The sequence below is a fragment of the Dioscorea cayenensis genome, chromosome 14, assembly GCF_009730915.1.
Source record: "Dioscorea cayenensis subsp. rotundata cultivar TDr96_F1 chromosome 14, TDr96_F1_v2_PseudoChromosome.rev07_lg8_w22 25.fasta, whole genome shotgun sequence".
NCBI lineage: Eukaryota > Viridiplantae > Streptophyta > Magnoliopsida > Dioscoreales > Dioscoreaceae > Dioscorea > Dioscorea cayenensis.
In genome coordinates this window covers 9,217,558-9,236,512 of record NC_052484.1, presented here as the reverse complement: position 1 = coordinate 9,236,512, position 18,955 = coordinate 9,217,558, and the positions used below count along the sequence as shown (strand labels likewise).

The window sequence follows — 18,955 nt, the reverse complement described above, 5'->3', positions numbered from 1 at the left end:
GATGAACGGAGGTAGAATCTATCACGTCGGAGGGGAAAGGGGACGCTCCTGTGCCTCTCGACTCACCCTCTCAACCCTCTCCAACTTAGCTTTGTCTAACGCTCGTGGTGTGTCACTCACTCACAAGGTTACCAACAAGAACTATCAACCCTAGTGTCACTTTAGGGGAAATGTTCACACAATCAAGCATTCAAGGTTGGAACTCACAATAAACATCAATTTATTGAAAGAATAATAAAGAGATTCAAAGAAACGAATACATCCTTGGGTTCACAAATACCCCAGTACCCACTAGGGGTTTAGCTCTCCATGGAGCTAAGTACAATCAAAGAAATAGAATGTAAAAGCAATGAATCCATAAAGAAACCCCCTCGATGGTCGTGTCGATGGTCTTGTGGAGAGTCTCTCTACTCGTCGTCCAAGGATTCCCTCGTCCGGTATAGGATACGCCTCGATGGAAGCTCCCCTACCAACCTTCTTCCTAAGAAATGACGATGTCGGAGCCATAGAACCTCTCCAAAACCCTAGCCAATACCCCTCAAAACCCTAGCCGAAGCCCTCTCTCAAGTTAGGGAAAAGATGGAGAAAAGAATACTAAAATCGGGGCTGAATCGGCTTTTTATAGGGCTGGAATCGAGCGACTACACGGGCGTGGATGCTTCACGCGCCCGTACGGAATTTCCACACGGGCGTGGATAATTTCCACACGCCCGTGTGGATTCTCTGAACTCCTGTTTTCTCGGTTGGCTATGAACAGTGCTGCTACAGTACTTGTTACCGTGTTGCTACAGTGCTCTGCTATAGTGCCGGCCTGAATAATCAAGAGCAACAAAAGGCTACGGCACCACCGAGTTTCCAACAACATTAAGCCCCGAACATGGAGAATCATTGATAAGTGCTTGTGCGATATAAAGGCGAAGCGTTCATTCCTTATGTTGAGCATTACTTTTCTCTGGTTTTTACACTAATACGTGTGTTTTTATGTTACTTTCGTGCAGGCAGGGTTGTGAGGCCGAGTATGAAGGAAAGAAGCCAATGTGGAGCACAATGCACTGATTTTGGAAGAAATCTTGCTAAGGTTCAAACGCGAGGACATAGGTCGGGTGTGAGATGCTAGAGTGTGTGCCAACCTCCACGTATTCGAGTTTGGCACTTCCAATTGGAGGGGAACAAAGGCAGTCACACTCGAGCATTCCGACTTATGCACATAGAACAAGAGCTCCACCAACTTGCCTATCATTGAAGAAGCAAGTTATCCACGACGTGAACGTGTGCCCGTTTTCGTTACTCTGATGAAAGTATGGATTCGGGAAGCTATTCAGGCAGGGTACTGTAGCAGAGCAATGCAGTAAGTACTGTAGCAGTACTGTTCACACCCGGCCGAGAAAACAAAAGTTCAGAGGATCCACACGGGCGTGTGGAAATTATCCACGCCCATGTGGGAATTCCCCACAGGCGCGTGAAGACTCCACCCCCGTGTAGTTGCCCGATTCCAGCCCTATTTAAAAGCCGAATCAGCCCCGATTTTAGTATTTTTTTCTCCATCTTTTCCCCAACTTGAGAGAGGGCTTCAGCTAGGGCTTTGAGGGGTATTGGCCAAGGTTTTGGAGAGGTTCTACGGCTCCGACATTGTCATTCCTTAGGAAGAAGGTTGTTAGGGGAGCTTCCGTCGAGGCGTATCCTATACCGGACGAGGGAATCCTTGGACGACGAGTAGATTACTTTCCACAAGACCATCAACACGACTATCGAGGGGGTTTCTTTATGGATTCATTGCCTTTACATTCTATTTCTTTGATTGTACTTAGCTCCATGGAGAGCTAAACCCCTAGTGGGTACTCGGGTATTGTGAACCCTAGGATGTATTTGTTTCTTTGAACCTCTTTATTATGCTTTCAATAAATTGATGTTTATTGTGAGTTCCAACCTTGAATGCTTGATTGTATGAACATTTCCCCTAGAGTGACACTAGGGTTGAGAGATCTTGTTGGTAATCTTGTGCGTGAGTGACACACCAGGAGTGTTAGACAAAGCTAGGTTGGAGAGGGTTGAGAGGGTGAGTCGAGAGGTACAGGAGCGTCCCCTTTCCCCTCTGGCGTGATAGATTCTACCTCCGTTCCTCGAGTTCTTTACTGCCATAATAGAGTGAATGGTCTAAGGGATGAACTTCCGCTGGGGCTTAGTTGCGCGTGCAATGGAGTGAAGCGTTGAGGTGATCTTAGTATCTAGGGCTCAATTGTGGTTAGGGACCTTCCACCTGGACCAAAGGGTTAGGTCTATAATTAGGAAGAGATTTATCATTTGGAATCCCTAGAGCTCATTGCAACTCTATGCGAGTGCGAGGTGTTGAGATTGTTCGATTTCTCCTCCGGGACATGTATAGAGTTAGGCATAGTTGACCTTAGATTTGGGACTATGTAATTAAGAATTTCCACGACTCACCATTGCATTGATTAGTAAGCATAATAGAGGGTTCTTGCACTTGAAACAATTATCCTAGGCGGAGCATTATCCGGGTACCCCATCTTTATCGATTGCCTTACCCCCCTTCTTTACTTTTGCTCTCTTACTTGTTGCTTTTACTGTTGAGAATTGAACCATTATCACACTCATCATCATTGATCTTTTACAAAGATAAGAATCGAATTAAGTATTTTTATTCCCTACTCCCTGTGGATTCGATACCCGCTCACCCGGGATTATTACTTCGACAAACCCGTGCACTTGCGGGATATACGCAAGGGGACCTTGTCAAGTTTTTGGCGCCGTTGCCGGGGAGCTAGGAGTTTAAAGATACTTTGCACTTTGTTTTCTTAGCAATTTCACCATATATTCTATTTTATATCTTCTTATTCTATCATCGTTCTGATTTTGTTTTCTTTCTTTTGGTGCAGCTCCAGGTTAGAAGAAAAGGTAAAGAACCTGTACAAGAACGGTCTAATTCAGCTGACTTGGAAGTAGAAGAATCTGAAAACATGGCAGGACAGAATGAGCAACAGCGAACACTATCCGATTATGCCAGACCTTTAATATTGGGGACACAGTCGAGTATTGTGCGTCCCCCGATTATAGCTCAGAATTTCGAGCTGAAGCCGACATTCATCCATATGTTGCAGCAGTCCGCACAATTCAATGGTTTGGCCGATGAGGGTACAAATAGTCATATAGAGAGCTTTCTCGAGGTGTGCGACATGCTGTAGATAAATGGGGTTACGGATGATGCCATCAAATTGAGAGCCTTCCCATTTTCCCTAAAGGGGAGAGCGAAGCACTGGCTACACTCATTACCTAGAGCATCGATTACTACTTGGGAGGAGATGGTAGAAGCTTTTCTAGCCCGTTACTTCCCTCCCAGAAAATCAGCAAAGCTTAGGAATCAGATCTCATCCTTTGTTCAGTTGGAATTGGAGTCTCTATTCGAGACGTGGGAAAAGTTCAAGGAGCTCCTGAGAAAGTGCCCACAACACGGAATCCCGGAGTGGATGATTGTTCAAACCTTTTACAATGGTTTGAACCCGAGTACAAGGCAACTCTTGGATGCGGCAGTAGGAGGTACCTTAGGTAGCAAGACCCCCGATGAGGCCCGTCAGTTGATTGAAGAAATGGGGTTAAATAGCTACCAATGGAATGCTAGGGAGAAGAAAAAGGTGGCCGGTCTCCATGAAATTGACGCGGTAACTTCATTGGCGGCCCAAGTAGAGAATCTGAGTAAGAAGTTAGATCACTTAACTTCAAATAGAGTGGCGGCCATGACTAATTGTGCCGGTTGTGGTGGAGGACATGCTCCCTCCGATTGCCCAATCTCTATTGGAGATGTTTCTTCAGTGGAAAATGTTGATTTTGTAGGTAATGGCATGCAACCTCAAGGAAATCCATATAGCAATACCTACAATTCAGGTTGGAAGAATCATCCCAACTTTTCATGGAGTAATCAAGCTCCACAAAAGGCCATGGGACCACCAGGTTTCCAACAACAATAAGCTCCTCAAGTGGAAAACAGGGTCTCAGGTTTGGAAACCCGAATGAGTGACCTAGAGAAGCACTTGACTAGATTCATACAATATGCAAATACAAGGTTTGAATCAGTTGAGTCTACACTTCGCAACCACACCGCCTCTTTGCATAACCTTGAAAATCAAGTGGGGCAAATTGCGAAGTCTCTCTCCGAAAGGCCACATGGAAGTTTACCAAGCAACACAGAAACCAACCCTAGAGAGCATGTGAAGGCGATCACTTTGAGAAGTGGTCGTGAGGTTGAAGGTAGGCTTCCGAGTGAGAAGCCAAAAGAACATGCACCCGAGGTTATAGATGTTGAAGAGGGGACAAGTAAAGAGAAAGAGGTGGCACCCCCACCTTTCAAGCCAAGAATCCCTTATCCCTCTAGATTGAAAAATGACCAAGGGGATGAACAGTACAAGAAGTTCCTAAGTTTGTTCAAGTAACTCCATATCAATATTCCTTTTGTTGAGGCGTTGGCCCAAATGTCCAAGTATGCGAAGTTCTTGAAGGACTTGTTGACCAACAAGAGGAAGTTGGAGGAGAGTGCTTCAGTGGCTTAAGATGCTTCATGCTGGACAGTGTTGCAAAAGAACATGCCGAACAAGAAGAAAGACCCGGGAAGCTTCATCAATCTGTGTAATATTGGCAACTTAGGTGAGGAAATGGCATTGGCGGATTCAGGGGAAAATATCAACGTCATGCCATACACCTTCTTCCAAAAGCTAGGCTTGGGAGAGCCTAGGCCTACTCGGATGACTTTAGAGTTGGTGGACAGAACGGTGCAACATCCGAGAGGCATCATCGAAGACGTGCTTGTTAAGGTGGACAAGTACATTTTTCCGGTTGACTTTGTAGTGCTAGACGTAAGGGATCTAAGGCTAGAGGGAATAGTGCTTGCTTTTTTTTTCTTGTTTATTTGTTGCTTGGAATTGTATGAGTGTTCCTATTTCATGAGGAACTAAGTTATTTGTGGTTTAAACATGATGAACTCTATGGTTGGTTGTTTGTATTTTGGATGATCGCCATTGTTGATGTATTGTTAGATGTTGTATTTCTTTTACGGAATCTTGTAGTTTGTGGTTCAAGCTGTGTTCATTGATGTGTTGAATTGTACGAGAACTTTGTGGTTTAACTTCTAGGTTTTACTTGGTTGCATGACCATCGCCCTTGTTCTAGACTCACTTAGCTTGGAAGAGATTCATGTATGAATACGTCGTGACCATCAGGTATTTCGTACTCTCCAAATATTAGGGTTAGACCTAGTTTGAGTATCGACCCTAATCAGAGATTTCCCTAAGCATAATGCAATTATAGGAAGAATTGAGCAGAAGTGATTCAGACTCAATACTTGTATGGGATTAAGGGTTAATCATTGTGCCCATGGGGATCGACCTACTTTAGGAGTCTCTTGGCCCAAACTACCATCTCAACATATCATCCTAAGCTTAGGGCTTAATGACAACCCTAGGAGGATTCGTTGTCCAAATCATTCCTTCCTGTGTTTGGTTTTCCCTTGATTGCCAATTGTGTGTAGTAGTAGTCCGGATTTCATTCTAGTTAGTTCTTTCTCTTTTTATAATTATTGTTCATTTTTTAAAATTGTTAGGCTAGGAAATAGACGAAGGGAAGTAATAGTAGCTCCTTGGCCCCGTGGAATATGACCCCTGTTTCACACACTGGGTATTACTTGATGACCTCGTGCACTTGCGCGATTCAATCAAGTATGAGTAGAGTAAAGGTTGCATGGGAACGTAATTGAGCGACAGGAGAAGAAGAAGTCCTGGGAGATATACAACCAGAAATAGAAGTACACACCTATGTACAACAGCCCGTGTACACCAAAGTTTCTCGGGTTTCTAGGTTTTCTCCTGGGAGTTAAATGGGCAAGGTACATGCCCATATACCTGCCCATGTAACGGTCGGGCCCTTAATGAGTGTATTTTGTATCATGTTTTATGTACCCCTAATTTATACTTTTGCTCATTGTTTATCACCTTTTGTACACATTTGATGCTATTCTGGGTATGTTTCATTCATGGTGTAGGATTTTAGGGTTCAAAGTAAATAGGAGTGAAATTGGGGATAAATCAACTAAAGAAGACAATTTTTCTAAGACAAGTATGATTGATGCCTGAGTAGCTTGCCAGCATAGGGGGTACTTCCAAGGGGAGCACGGTCGGAGCATGGGTGTGCTCCTTCCCCGTGATTATCATTGAATTGAAGCCCCATCTGCTCATGGGGGATGCATGGTTTGCGTGCTCATTGCACGGCTTGCTCAAGCTGAGCATGGGCATAGCACAATTGTGCTCTCCCCGTGATTTTTTGTGAAGGACACTTAGCCGATTTGCTCAAAAGTACCAAGAAAAGCACGGTCTCAACACGATTGTGCTCTGATGGCGTTAAGCCCAAAAATTTCTTTTTATCTCGCAAATCTAGGTTTTTGAAGGGGGAGCTTGGCAGAGGGTTTTCTTCTCTAACTTTGGGTGATCGTTGGGAGGATGATCAGTCTTCACCACACCATCTAAGGGGATCAAGGTTGAGTTTGAGGAACTAGAGAAGTGGAGTTAGCTCATCCATAAAGCTCATAAAGCACAACTAAGGAGATTTTGTAAAAGGGGGAAGTCATGATTTCTCACCTTAGTGCGCATTCATTTCTTGTTCTCAGTTGTATGAATTCATGAGGGGTTAACTATTCTATGGTGCCCTGAGATGCTGAACTATACTGCTTAATGTACTTTGAACTACTTGCTTTTAATGTCTATAGAGTTTTATTGTGTTCTTGTGTTAATCCATGTGTTGCATAAGTTGGTGTGCTTGATTTTCATAGTTGTTTGTGTAAAACTTGATGTGCATGGATTACCATAGTTTTGATTGCCTTCTGTAGTTCCAAAACTTGGCACGTATTTGAGAGCTGTAGATGCAACATTGCTTTTGAGAACCAGCAAAAATCTTAGGATGTATTTGGTAGACATTAGAAGCAAGTTAGTACACTAAAGAGCATAGGGATTATCTTGGGGCATTGCTCTCTTGTTGTTGAAAACTCAATCCTAGCCTGCCTATTTCTTCCATCCCTTATCCTTTTAGTTGTTTGGTTAATATAAATTGAAGTTTTGAAGAGCGTTTTTTGGCATTTAAGTTTTGGATGAATTTGGGGGAAAAGGTTCTGGAGTTCTTCGGCTGTGGTTAAAGGAGGCTTGAAGGATTGAAGAAGGAGTTCGAAGGAGTCATTCGAGTGATGATCCACTGGTGATGATAGCGGCTGACATCATCTCCAACTACATGATATCAAGAAAGGATGTTTTTCTTTATATGTTTAGGGTTTTAGAGATTGAGATTCACCTTGTATTAATAAACATGAACCCCATGGAGGGCTAAGTCCTTGAGTGATCGGATTAATGTAGCTTGGGATTGCTTTATCTTTTGATTACCTTTAAATTTAGATTTACCATTTGCTTTTGAACTTATCCTTGTTTTTATTATTGGTTTTGTATAGAAAAACAGCTTTACATTATGATTTTGCTTGTGTATTGAGAGATCATCACAAATAGATCATACTTGGATGGGTAGGTATCACTGATGCTCGGTAGTGATAGTAAAGGCACCATGTACTTTCTGTTGGAATTTCAATTGTTCATCCTTGATTCTTGACATGGCGATCCTAGAGCTCATTGCAATCATGTGAGGGTAGGAGTAGGAGAGATTCACTTTCACCATAAGCTTAGGTTTAGACATTAGGGAGTCTTGAGAGAGCACTTGGTATGTTTATAGTTACCTTTGTTCTGGTTAACTAAGGTATAATCTCTATTAAATTGTAATCATCTTATTCATTAAATTACCAAGTGAAATCAATCCGGATACTGCTTTATTCATTTTGTCCAGTTCCTCACTCCCTTGTTTGGTCTTATGTGTTTTTTATTGTTTCTTTTTAATTCTGAAATTAAATTTGATTCGTGCTTTAGTCAACTAACAAAGATAGGGTTAGTACTTCTACTATCTAGTGTCTATGGATTCCACCTTAATTTTGCATGTATTACTTCGATTGGCTTGTACACTTGCATGCATTTTCTCTACGTCGATCATATATCATTGGAGTTATCTCCAAATTCATGTAGAACCTGACTTTGCATCACTTTCATGTAGTCAAACACTTACTCCACTATGTTTCTGGAACAATTGGGTATGGTTTATTCTATGAATGTGTGAGTGAGCTGATAAGTGCTTGTGTGTTAAGAATGCGAAGTGTTCTTTCCTTACGATGAGCATTATTTTTATCAGGTTTAAGCGCTAATACATGTGTATTTGTGTTCTTTTACGCATGTAGGGTTGTGAAGCTAATTATTAAGAAAAAAAGCTAAAAGTAGATCGTGGACGCACTATTTGGTGGAATCTTGAAAGGAACAAACGTGAAGACACAAGTGGGGCTCTAAGATACATGAATGTGTGCCAACCTTCACGTATTCAAGTCATTATAATGAGTTGGAGGGGCATGAAGGCAGCCACATTTGCGTATCCCGATTTGTGCATTGATAGCAAGATCTTCACCAATGAAGCCTTTTATTGAAGAAGCGACACGATCTACCGCATGAACGTGTGCTCGTTTATGTTGCCTCGATGAAAAATGGATTCGGGAGTGTGTTTGGCCGGTTACTCGAGCAAGCTACTGTAGCAAATCATTGTAATAATTTACTATAGCAGTTACTGTTTACAGTCGGCCAAAAATCAGAATTCCAGAGAATCCACACGGGCATGTGGAAATTCTCCGGGCTTGTGTGGAAATTCCATAGGGGCGTGTGGAACATCCACAGGGCCGTGTGGATGCACGATTCCAACCTATTTAAAGCAACCATTCAGCCCGATTTCAGCATCCTTGTTCCTACCTTTTCTCCAACTTTTGAGAGCCCGGCGGCTAGGATTAAGAAAGGCTTTGGCAAGGCTTTTGGAGTGGTTCTACGGCTTTGACACCATGTTTCTCTTGGAAGATAGTTAGTGGGGGAGCTTTCGTCGACACTGATCCGGCGAGGTGTGCCCTAGGCTTGACAAGGAGATGTTTAGAACGGACGAGGCCATTCCACATGACCATCGAGACGAATGCTGAGGGGATTTTACTATGGATTGCATGTTTTTACTTTCAATTTCATTATTGATTGTATCTTGCTCCATGGAGAGCTAAAACCCCTAGTGGGTACTTGGATTTGTGAACCCTAGGATGTATTTGTTTCATTAACCTTTTATTATGCTTTCCTTAATTGATGTCTTTAATTAAGTTCCAATCTTGAATGCTTGTTGAATGATTTCTCCCTTAGAGTGACACTAGGGTTGAGAGTCTACATTGGTAATACTTGTGAGTGAGTGACACACCATGAGGATTAGACTAAGCAAGATTGGAGAGGGTCGAGAGGGTGAGTCGAGAGGTAGCAGAACGTCCCCTTTCCCCTTCGGTGTAATTTATCCTACCTCTATGTTCTAAGAGTTTTTTGCGGTCACAATAGAGTGAAGGGTTAAGGATGAACTCCGCTGGGGCTTAGTTGCGCGAGCAACAGAGTGAAGCGTTGAAGTGACTTTAACACCTGGGGCTTAATTATGACTAGGGGTCTTTCACCTGGACCATAGGATTAGATCTTTATTAGAGAATAGGGTTTATCACTTGGAATCCTTAGAGCTTATTGCAACTTTACATAGTGTGAGGTGTTGAGACTGGTTGATTTCTCCACCGGGACATAGTGTAGAGTTAGTCATGGTTGACCTTAGGTTTGGGACTGTGTATTTAAGGATGTCTGCGACTCATTAAGCATTAGTTAGGAAGCATAATAGTTAGTTTTGCACTCGAAGCAATAATCCTAGGAGGAACAATATCCAAGTACCCCACTTTTATCGATTGCCTTTCCTCTCATTTATTTGTGCATCTCTTTCTTATTTTCTTTAGTTTGTTTGCATCGATCTTTATCCACACCATCATTATTTCATTTCCATTTAGTTAAGTAGAAACCTTGGTGTTTCTATTCCTTATTCCCTGTGGATACGATACCCCACTCACCTGGGATTTATTACTTCGACAAACCCGTGCACTTGCGGGTCACACGCAAGGGGTGTGTCATGAGCCCATGCTCATTGGGTTCACGGATAGTAACTGGAGTGGGTCATCTGATGACTGGAAGAGCATAACAAGATGGGTGTTCAATCTAGGCTCTACAACAATAGCATGGTGCTCGAAGAAGGAAGACATTATAGCACTGTCCAGTACTGAAACTTAATATGTCTCAACCACCTCCGTAGTGTGCCAGGTAGTGTGGATGTGATGAGTTCTCAGTGATATGAATCAAGTTCAGATAGGTCCAACTGTGATATATTATGATAATCATTTAGCTTTATCCATTGCTAGAATCCATTCATGTACGGGAGAACCAAACACACATATATAAGGTTTCACTTCATCTCTGGTGGTTAGTAATGAATTAATCGAGTTACTCCATTGTTGGTCAAAAGAACAAGCAGCGGATGTCTTTATGAAGCCTCTATCAACTCAAAAGCATGAGTATTTCTGGGAAGTGCTTGGAGTGAGGAGCTTCTGAGTATGGTCATGTTAGATTATATTCAAAAGTCTCGAGGTGAAGGTAGTTCAGAAGGCTTGAGGCTTGGCTGAGGAGTTGAACCTTTGTGTCAAGCTATATATGTGGATGAAGAAGTACGCAAACTTCTATGCTTTGATTGGATAATACAAAGATTGCATGTTATCCTTTGTTATGTTTTACTTTTAGAAGTTTATATGCTATGTCAAATGCTATCTGTTTACTTAGATTTATGTTTTCTCTTTATATGCAGTGCTAGTAAAGGAGTTTGAATTAATCAAGTAAATTGTTGGTTTGTTTCATCTCATTTTCTCTTTCTTCTATGAGAATGTGAGAACTTTTGAGTGTTTTAACTACATACATCAATAATCAAATAGATGCAGTAGCCTTCTAACAATCAATTCATAAAAAAATACAACAAATGAAAAACACTTATATTCATGGATCAATCCAACATGAAAAAAATTGATGAGCTTATGAACAAAATGATAAAAGAACAGAAAAAATAAAAAATAAAAAAATAAAAAAATGAAAAAATAAAAGAATTGAAGAACATTAATTGAACTAGAAAAGTAAATGATGAAAAGAGGGCATTCTCTTTCATACCTCAAAGTATGTCAGGTGCATTTCTAATTAACCCATGACAAGAGACAATAAGGTGAAGAATTTCTCATAGAGGAGTGGGTATGGTGGACTACATGGATGATGTCATGGCTAGACCCATGGGTTCCAGGACGCAACAATCGCTTCTAGAACCAGAGGAGGGATACATGGGCCACTCAACCCTCGAGTTATCGCAAGGATGACAACTCCTGCACACAAACATAAGCTAAACAATAACTCAATTAGGGCATACGGTAGCCAAAGTTTCACTCAGAAAATCGATGAAGTTGTAAAAGACCAAAAAATCACAAATACAAAATTTAGGACACTAGTGGATCCACTTTTCTTATACAATGCAATATGCCAAAACAAACTTACAACAAGACTCAAGATGTCAATAAAAGACCAGGGATTTGCCAAGCACTTTGCCTAATTATGACGCTACTGACTACTAAAACCTAGAATGGAGGAAGAGGGGGTGAGTAACCTAAGTCACTCAGTGAGTGGGTCAGCACATTTCCAAAAGAATATCATAAGCTAGTCAATAAATTTCAATAGCTAAGCTTTCACAAGAATACAAATGGTAATTGATAACACCCTTTGCATGTTTGCCGCAAGTGCACGGGTTTGTCAAAGTAATAATACCCTGGTGAGTGGGTAGTCGTATCCACAGGGAATAGTGCTCAGAAACACAGAGATTGTTGTTTAACTAAAATGAAGATGAGTCGATAGTGATATGAACAATATCAATGAAAACATAAATAAGAAAAGAAGAAGGAGGCGTACATAAAAGATAAGAGAGGCAATCGACAGAAAGTGGGGCACCCGGACATTGCTCCCCCTAGGACTATTGCTTCAAGTGCAAAACCAAATATTATGTCTCCTAACTGATGCTTAATGAGTCGTGGAAATCCTAAAACACACGGTCCCAAAACTTAAGGTCAACCGTGACTAACCTTACACTATGCCCCAGTGGAGAAATCGCTCAGTCTCGACTCCTCACACTGTGCAAGGTTGGTTAAAGCTCTAGGGACTCCAAGTGATAAACCCTATTCCCTAATATAGATCTAACAATTTGGTCCAGGCAAAAGACCCTTAGTCACAATTAAGCCCCAGATACTAAGGATTACTTTCATACTTCACTCTGTTGCTCGCGCAACTAAGCCCCAGCGGAGTTCATCTCTTAGCACTTTACTATATTGTGACCGCAAAGAACTCTTGGAACATGGAGGTAGGATAAATCATACTGGAGGGGAAAGGGGACGTTTTGCTACCTCTCGACTCACCCTCTCGAATCTAGCATTGTCTAACCCTCATGGTGTGTCACTCATCCACAAAAATTACCAAGGTGGATTCTCAACCCTAGTGTCATTGTAAGAGAAAGTCAACTCAACAAGCATTCAAGATTGGAAATCAGTTAAAGACATCAATTAAAGAAAGCATAATAAAAGGCCAATGAAACAGAACATCCTAGGGTTTACAAGTCTAAGTATCCTCTAGGTATTTAGCTCTCCATGGAGCAAAATACAATCAATAATGAAATCAAAATTAAAGATATGCAATCCATAAGTAAAACCCCCTTGGTGTTCATGTTGATGGTCTTGTGGAGTAGCCGCGTCTTCTTCAAAGGTTCCCTCATCAAGCCTAGGGCACACCTTACCGAATCGATGCCGACAAAAGCTGCCCCAATAACTATCTTTCGAAGGAATGCGGTGTTGAGAGCATCAAGCCACTCTAAAAGCCTAGCCAAAGTCTCTCTAAACCTTAGCCACATGCATCTCCAAAGATGGTGAAGAGATGGGTAAAAGATGGGGAAAAGATTTTTTAATCGGGCTGAAATCACGACTTAAATAGGGCTGGAATCGGGAATCCACACGGGTGTGTGGAATTTCCACATGCCTGTGTGAATATGCTACAGTACCTAATATAGTGCCCCCGCTAAAATACTCCCGAATCCACACTTTTCATCAAGACAACATGAATGGGTACACGTCCGTGCGGTAGATCGCACTGCATCTTCAACAAAATCACATTTGATGATAATCTTGCTAGCATTGCACAAGTCAGAACACATGAGTGTGGTTGCCTTTGTGCCCCTTCAATTTCCATGTTCACTCTAGCACAATGAAGGTTGGCACACACTCATGTGTCTTTGGGCACAACTTGTGTCTTCACGTTTGTTTACTCCAAGATTTCATCAACAAAGTGCATTCGCGATCTACTTTGGCTTCTTTCTTCCATACTTGTCTCCACAACCCTACATGCACAAAAGAACACAAATATGCATGTATTAGTGATAAAATATGAGAAAAATAATGCTCATTGTAAGAAAAGAATACTTCATATTGCAAACCCAAGCACTTATCAGTAATAAAACATTCCATCATTTGTAACACATATAACTACAGGGTACGATACCACTGTATCCAAAAACCTAAAAACAATGGTTTTCACAAGTGTAATCAAAGCCTCAAAGCTTTTCATCATGAGTAAATAAAATGCATGCACATAAGCCCCATAAACATAATGAGTGTAAACATAAATCTGATCAAATCAAGTTTCCAACTTTCACAAATACCCAATTTGGCATAATACGAGTTTTAAAACATTAAACAATAAAACTTGTCATAAAACTCATTCTTTTCATTTCAAATGCATATGAGGGATCAATGCAAGTATAGTTCCATAAAAGTTACATATTTTTTCAATGCATATGAGGGATCAATGCATATGAATTGAATTATGGTCTAGAAAACCCTACAAATAATAGTCGTGGCCATGGCTAAGTTCAAAGCTGTCAAAGTTCACACATCCTTGATGTTGACCTACCGGTTCCGTATGGTGACTCTGGAATCCCAATGTATTATCCAATTATGTTTCTCCACACCACCTGAAGTGGATAATCAAACCGGGTCCTCCACGCCACCTCTAAAGGCTAGCCCATGGAGACCCCTACTACAGTAGGCGGGTTACATCCCCATCACCATCAATGATAATATAAAACAAGGCCGAAGCCCATATCATAAACATGGAACAAAAATGACACCACGTGCCACAATAATATCCTCGATATTCATATCCAAAATAATTCACATGTCCCTATGCCAGACAAATATCTCATTTCAAAGATGATTCAAATATTTACATAGTGAAAATGAAAACATTTCCATATAAACCAATGCTCAAAGCATAACAATATGCATAGGGTACCAAAATTCATTTCAAATCTGATAATTCAACATAACATAAACATTTTCATCAAACATCTTGAATTTCAAATATAAAACCAAAGGCATGGAACATCTTTCAAATCGATCAATTCACAAGTTTAATAAGACAAGGCCATGAAAATATTTTCAGATTTAGACTAATGCCAATAGTACAATTTTATAAACAGAGATTTCACCAACCACTTTTCAATATAAACTCACACAGAAAGTATTAACATACCTTTGGAATATCTTAAAAACTTATAATGATAATTAGTAAAACCAAATCCGAGCATTTGATCCAAATAAAACTCACTCAATACTTGTGATTGAACTAGATTTACCTCTCACACGATTCAATTAATATCACTAAGATATAATACCAAAGGCAATAACCTTCCAAGCATAATACCTAAGTTTTCATGAATAGCATGACATATTACCTTTATTACATTCCTCTCAAACTCTTTATCATCTTTGCAACCTTTCACAATTGATAAAAGGATTCATTAGAGACCCTCAACAATGCACAAGTCATTGTCAATTCTCAATTATGAAATACAAGTTTAATTCACCCATAAACAAATGATTGCTAAAATAAACAAATTGGAACACTAAAGCCACACTGATCATGGAAAAGTGTTCATGTCATCACATACACCTATGTGTGCCAAGATATGTTTGCAAGATTTACACATCCTCAAGTAACCACATACACAAGCCTATAACTCTTCATATTTTTTATTGTATTTAGATCAAACCCAAATTCCTCAACAAAGTGCCATTATTCTCAAAACACCAACATTAACCTCACTAGTAACAATTGCATTATCAAAACTATTGAGATTTGTCTATTTTCCATCACTCAAGAAAATATAAATCACATCTGGTTCAAATTCAATCATCACCAATCAAGACATAATAAACTTTTCAAAGAGAATAAGACAATAAGCCCATAGCTATTCTCATAACAACTGTAGTCTATAATGACCAATTTAACTTCATTTTAATAACAAACATCATTTTAAAATACAATAAATTCAAGATAATAATGTCAGCATGCAAATAAAACATTTAGATATTTTATTAGAAATGTACATGCAACTTAACCCACTCACAACTTAGAAGACCGGATTTTTTTCCCAAAGGTGCTATTCCTCCGCTGGCTCATTCCCTCGAGTGGTGCTCACACCACCAGATTCAAGAATAAAAGAGAAGGATTTTTCAGGGTTTGGTTAGTTGGAATGGTCACCGAAGGTTTTCTAAGGAAAAATGAAGGGATCGGCTGAAAGTGAGAAAAAAAAAGAAGAAAAATGAAAGAAGGAAACAAAGATACTCTCGAGTTTCTACATCAACATATGCTACAATACCAAACATTATCAACAGTACTGGGCCGCAAAAATTGCAGGAATGGGCTGGTTTAACTACAGTAATAGGCTGGACATAACAGATGAGGTGATAAGTGTTAAACTAACCATATTTTCTATATCATTTACACTACATTTAGCATGAAATTCTACTTGTTTAGCACCCCATTAGTATGAAATTTCAATCTTTTTGGTGACAATGACTCTTATCTCTATTTTAGGAAGAAAGAAGCTAATTTGAGGTTGTTTTAAACCAAAATAAAGCAAGTTGTTGAATCAAGGCTGCACCACGACTCACAACGACTGTTATGGAAACTCATCACACCCGTTGTCTATACTTACCAATGCCATGATCAAGTCGTGGTAGCATGAACTCACCGATAGAAACAAAGAAGCCACAACAATCTCACAACGACCGTTATCAAGTCCATAAAGCCCATTGTCAAGACATATAATGCCCATAGCCGTGCTAGGACCTGACTTGGAGCTCAAGCAACAACTTACTCACAACGATCATCACAATACCATGGTGAGGCTGTGGTAGAGCCAATTACTATGAACACCCCAATTTTGTCTAAATTCGTAGATTCGAGGAGACTCTTTTACGGAACAGCGTAGGGCGGCCATATTTCTGGATATCTGAGAGACGAGAGATAGTGTTTCCTCCTTATTCCAATAAATTCCAGTGGATTTCTAAAGAGTATATCAGCGAGCATCATCGAAGAAGATTACACGTGATAGGCATCTTCAAAGATCATCATCAGAGGGGCATGAGTGACACACATCATCTGGACAATCTTGGGATTCTCTAATCCCCAACCTTCAGAGAACTATTGGAGGAAGTTAGTCTAGAAATACATTAAAAGCTTATTTATTTTTTATTTGGTCTTGTGGTTCTCTTGTGCTTTGATGTTTAAAAGAATGTATAAGGCATGATGTTAATGCTAGCCCCTAAATCCGCCAATGCCTTTCCTTTACCCAAGTTACCAATGTTGCAAGGAATGATAAAGCTACCAGGGTCTTTTTTCTTGTTCGACATATTCTTTTGTAGCACAGCCGAGTATGAAGCATCTAAGATCACAGATGAACTCTCCTCCAACTTTCTCTTGTTGGTCAAGAGATCTTTCAGAAACTTGGCATAATGAGGTATTTGAGACAACGCCTCCACATATGGGATATTGATGTGCAACTGCTTGAATAGACCCAGGAACTTCTTGTATTGCTCATCATTTTGGTCATTCTTCAACCTTGAAGGGTAAAGGATTTGTCGCTTGTAAAGTGGGGTGCCACCTCCTTCTTTTTAGCTCTCTCCTTAACCTTCACTTCCTTGGGTGACTCAACCGTTGTCTTCTAAATAGGGAGCCTACTCTCAACTTTATGACCACTTCTCAAAGTGATCGCCTTCATATGCTCTCTTGGATTCATCTTCGTGTTTCTAGGTAAACTCCCTTGAGGTCTTTTCGAGAGTGACTTCACAATTTGTCCCACTTGGTTCTCCAAGTTGTGCAATGATGCGGTGTGGTTGCGAAGTGTGGCTTCAACCGATTGGAATCTCGTATCCGATGATTGAATGAACTTGGATAAAGCCTTCTCTAAGTCAGTCATCTGATTCTCCAACCCTAAAACTCTATTATCCATGTTCGAGGCTTGTTGTTGTTGGAATCTCGGTAGTGTCATGCCCTTTGGTTGCCCTTGAATATTCCAAGAAAGGTTCGGGTGGCTCCTCTACCCCGGATTGTAGGCATTGCTATATGGATTTCCTTGAAATATCATTGTATTGCCTACAAAATCCACCTATTCTACTAGAGATATACCACTAATAGCAATCAGGCAATCAGATGAAGCATGTCCTCCCTCACATCTAGTGCAACTCATCACTGCCGCTAATCTGAGAGAAGTTAGAATGTCTAACTTCTTGCTCAAAGACTCAACCTGGGCCGCCAATGATGTGCCTGCATGACAAGATCCCCTTGCATATATCCCGCAAGTGCACGGGTTTGTCGAAGTAATAATCCCGGGTGAGCGGGTATCGAATCCACAGGGAGTAGGGAGTAAAGACACTTAATTCGATTCTTAGCTATGTGGAATATCAATAATGATAAGTGTGACAATGATTCAATTCTCAACAATTAAAAGCAACAAGAAGAGAGCAAAAGTAAGGAGGAGGTAAGGCAATCGATAAAGATGGGGTACTCGGATGATGCTTCACCTAGGATAATCGCTTCAAGTGCAAGAACTCTCTATTATGCTTCCTAATCAATGCAATGGTGAGTCATGAAAATCCTTACATACATAGTCCCAAATCTAAGGTCAACTATGTTTAACTCTATTCATGTCCCGTAGGAAAGATTAAATAACCTCTCAACCTCGCACTCGAATAAAGTTGCAATGAGCTCTAGGGATTCCAGGTGATAAATCTCTTCCTAATTATATAGTTAACCCTTTGGTCCAGGCGGAAGGTCCCTAACCACAATTAAGCCCTAGATACTAACATCCCCTCAACGCTTCACTCCGTTGCACGCGCAACTAAGCCCCAGCGGAGATTCATCCCTTAGACCATTCACTCTATTATGGCCACAAAGAACTCGAGGAACGGAGGTAGAATCTATCACGTCGGAGGGGAAAGGGGATGCTCCTGTATCTCTCGACTCACCCTCTCAACCCTCTCCAGCCTAGCTTTGTCTAACGCTCTTGGTGTGTCACTCATTCACAAGGTTACCAACAAGAACTCTCAACCCTCGTGTCACCATAGAGGAAATGTTCATACAATCAAGCATTCAAGGTTGGAACTCACAATAAACATCAATTTATTGAAAGCATAATAAAGAAGTTCAATGAAACGAATACATCCTAGGGTTCACAATCACCCAAGTACCCACTAGGGGTTTAGCTCTCCATGGAGCTAAGTACAATCAAAGAAATCGAATGTAAAAGTAATGAATCCATAAAGAAACCCCCTCGATGGTCGTGTCGATGGTCTAGTAGAGAATCCTCTACTCGTCGCAAGGGATCCTTTGTCTGGCCTAGGATACACCTCGCTGGACCGATGCCGACGAAATCTCTCCCAATAATCTTCTTCCAAACGACGCGCGATGTCAGAGCCATAGAACCTCCCCAAAAACCTAGCCAATACCCCTCAAAACCCTAGCCGAAGCCCTCTCTCAAGTTGGGGAAAAGATAGAGAAAAGAATACAAAAATCAGGGCTGATTC

General features: G+C 40.8%; 1 non-coding gene across 1 annotated transcript; it reads right to left on the bottom strand.

Moving 5' to 3' along the window:
• Window positions 1-3,365: 3,365 nt before the first annotated feature.
• LOC120276556 lies at window positions 3,366-3,472 on the bottom strand. Its single transcript, XR_005541273.1, has one exon. It is a non-coding gene; the product is annotated as a small nucleolar RNA R71 (small nucleolar RNA).
• Window positions 3,473-18,955: the final 15,483 nt, after the last annotated feature.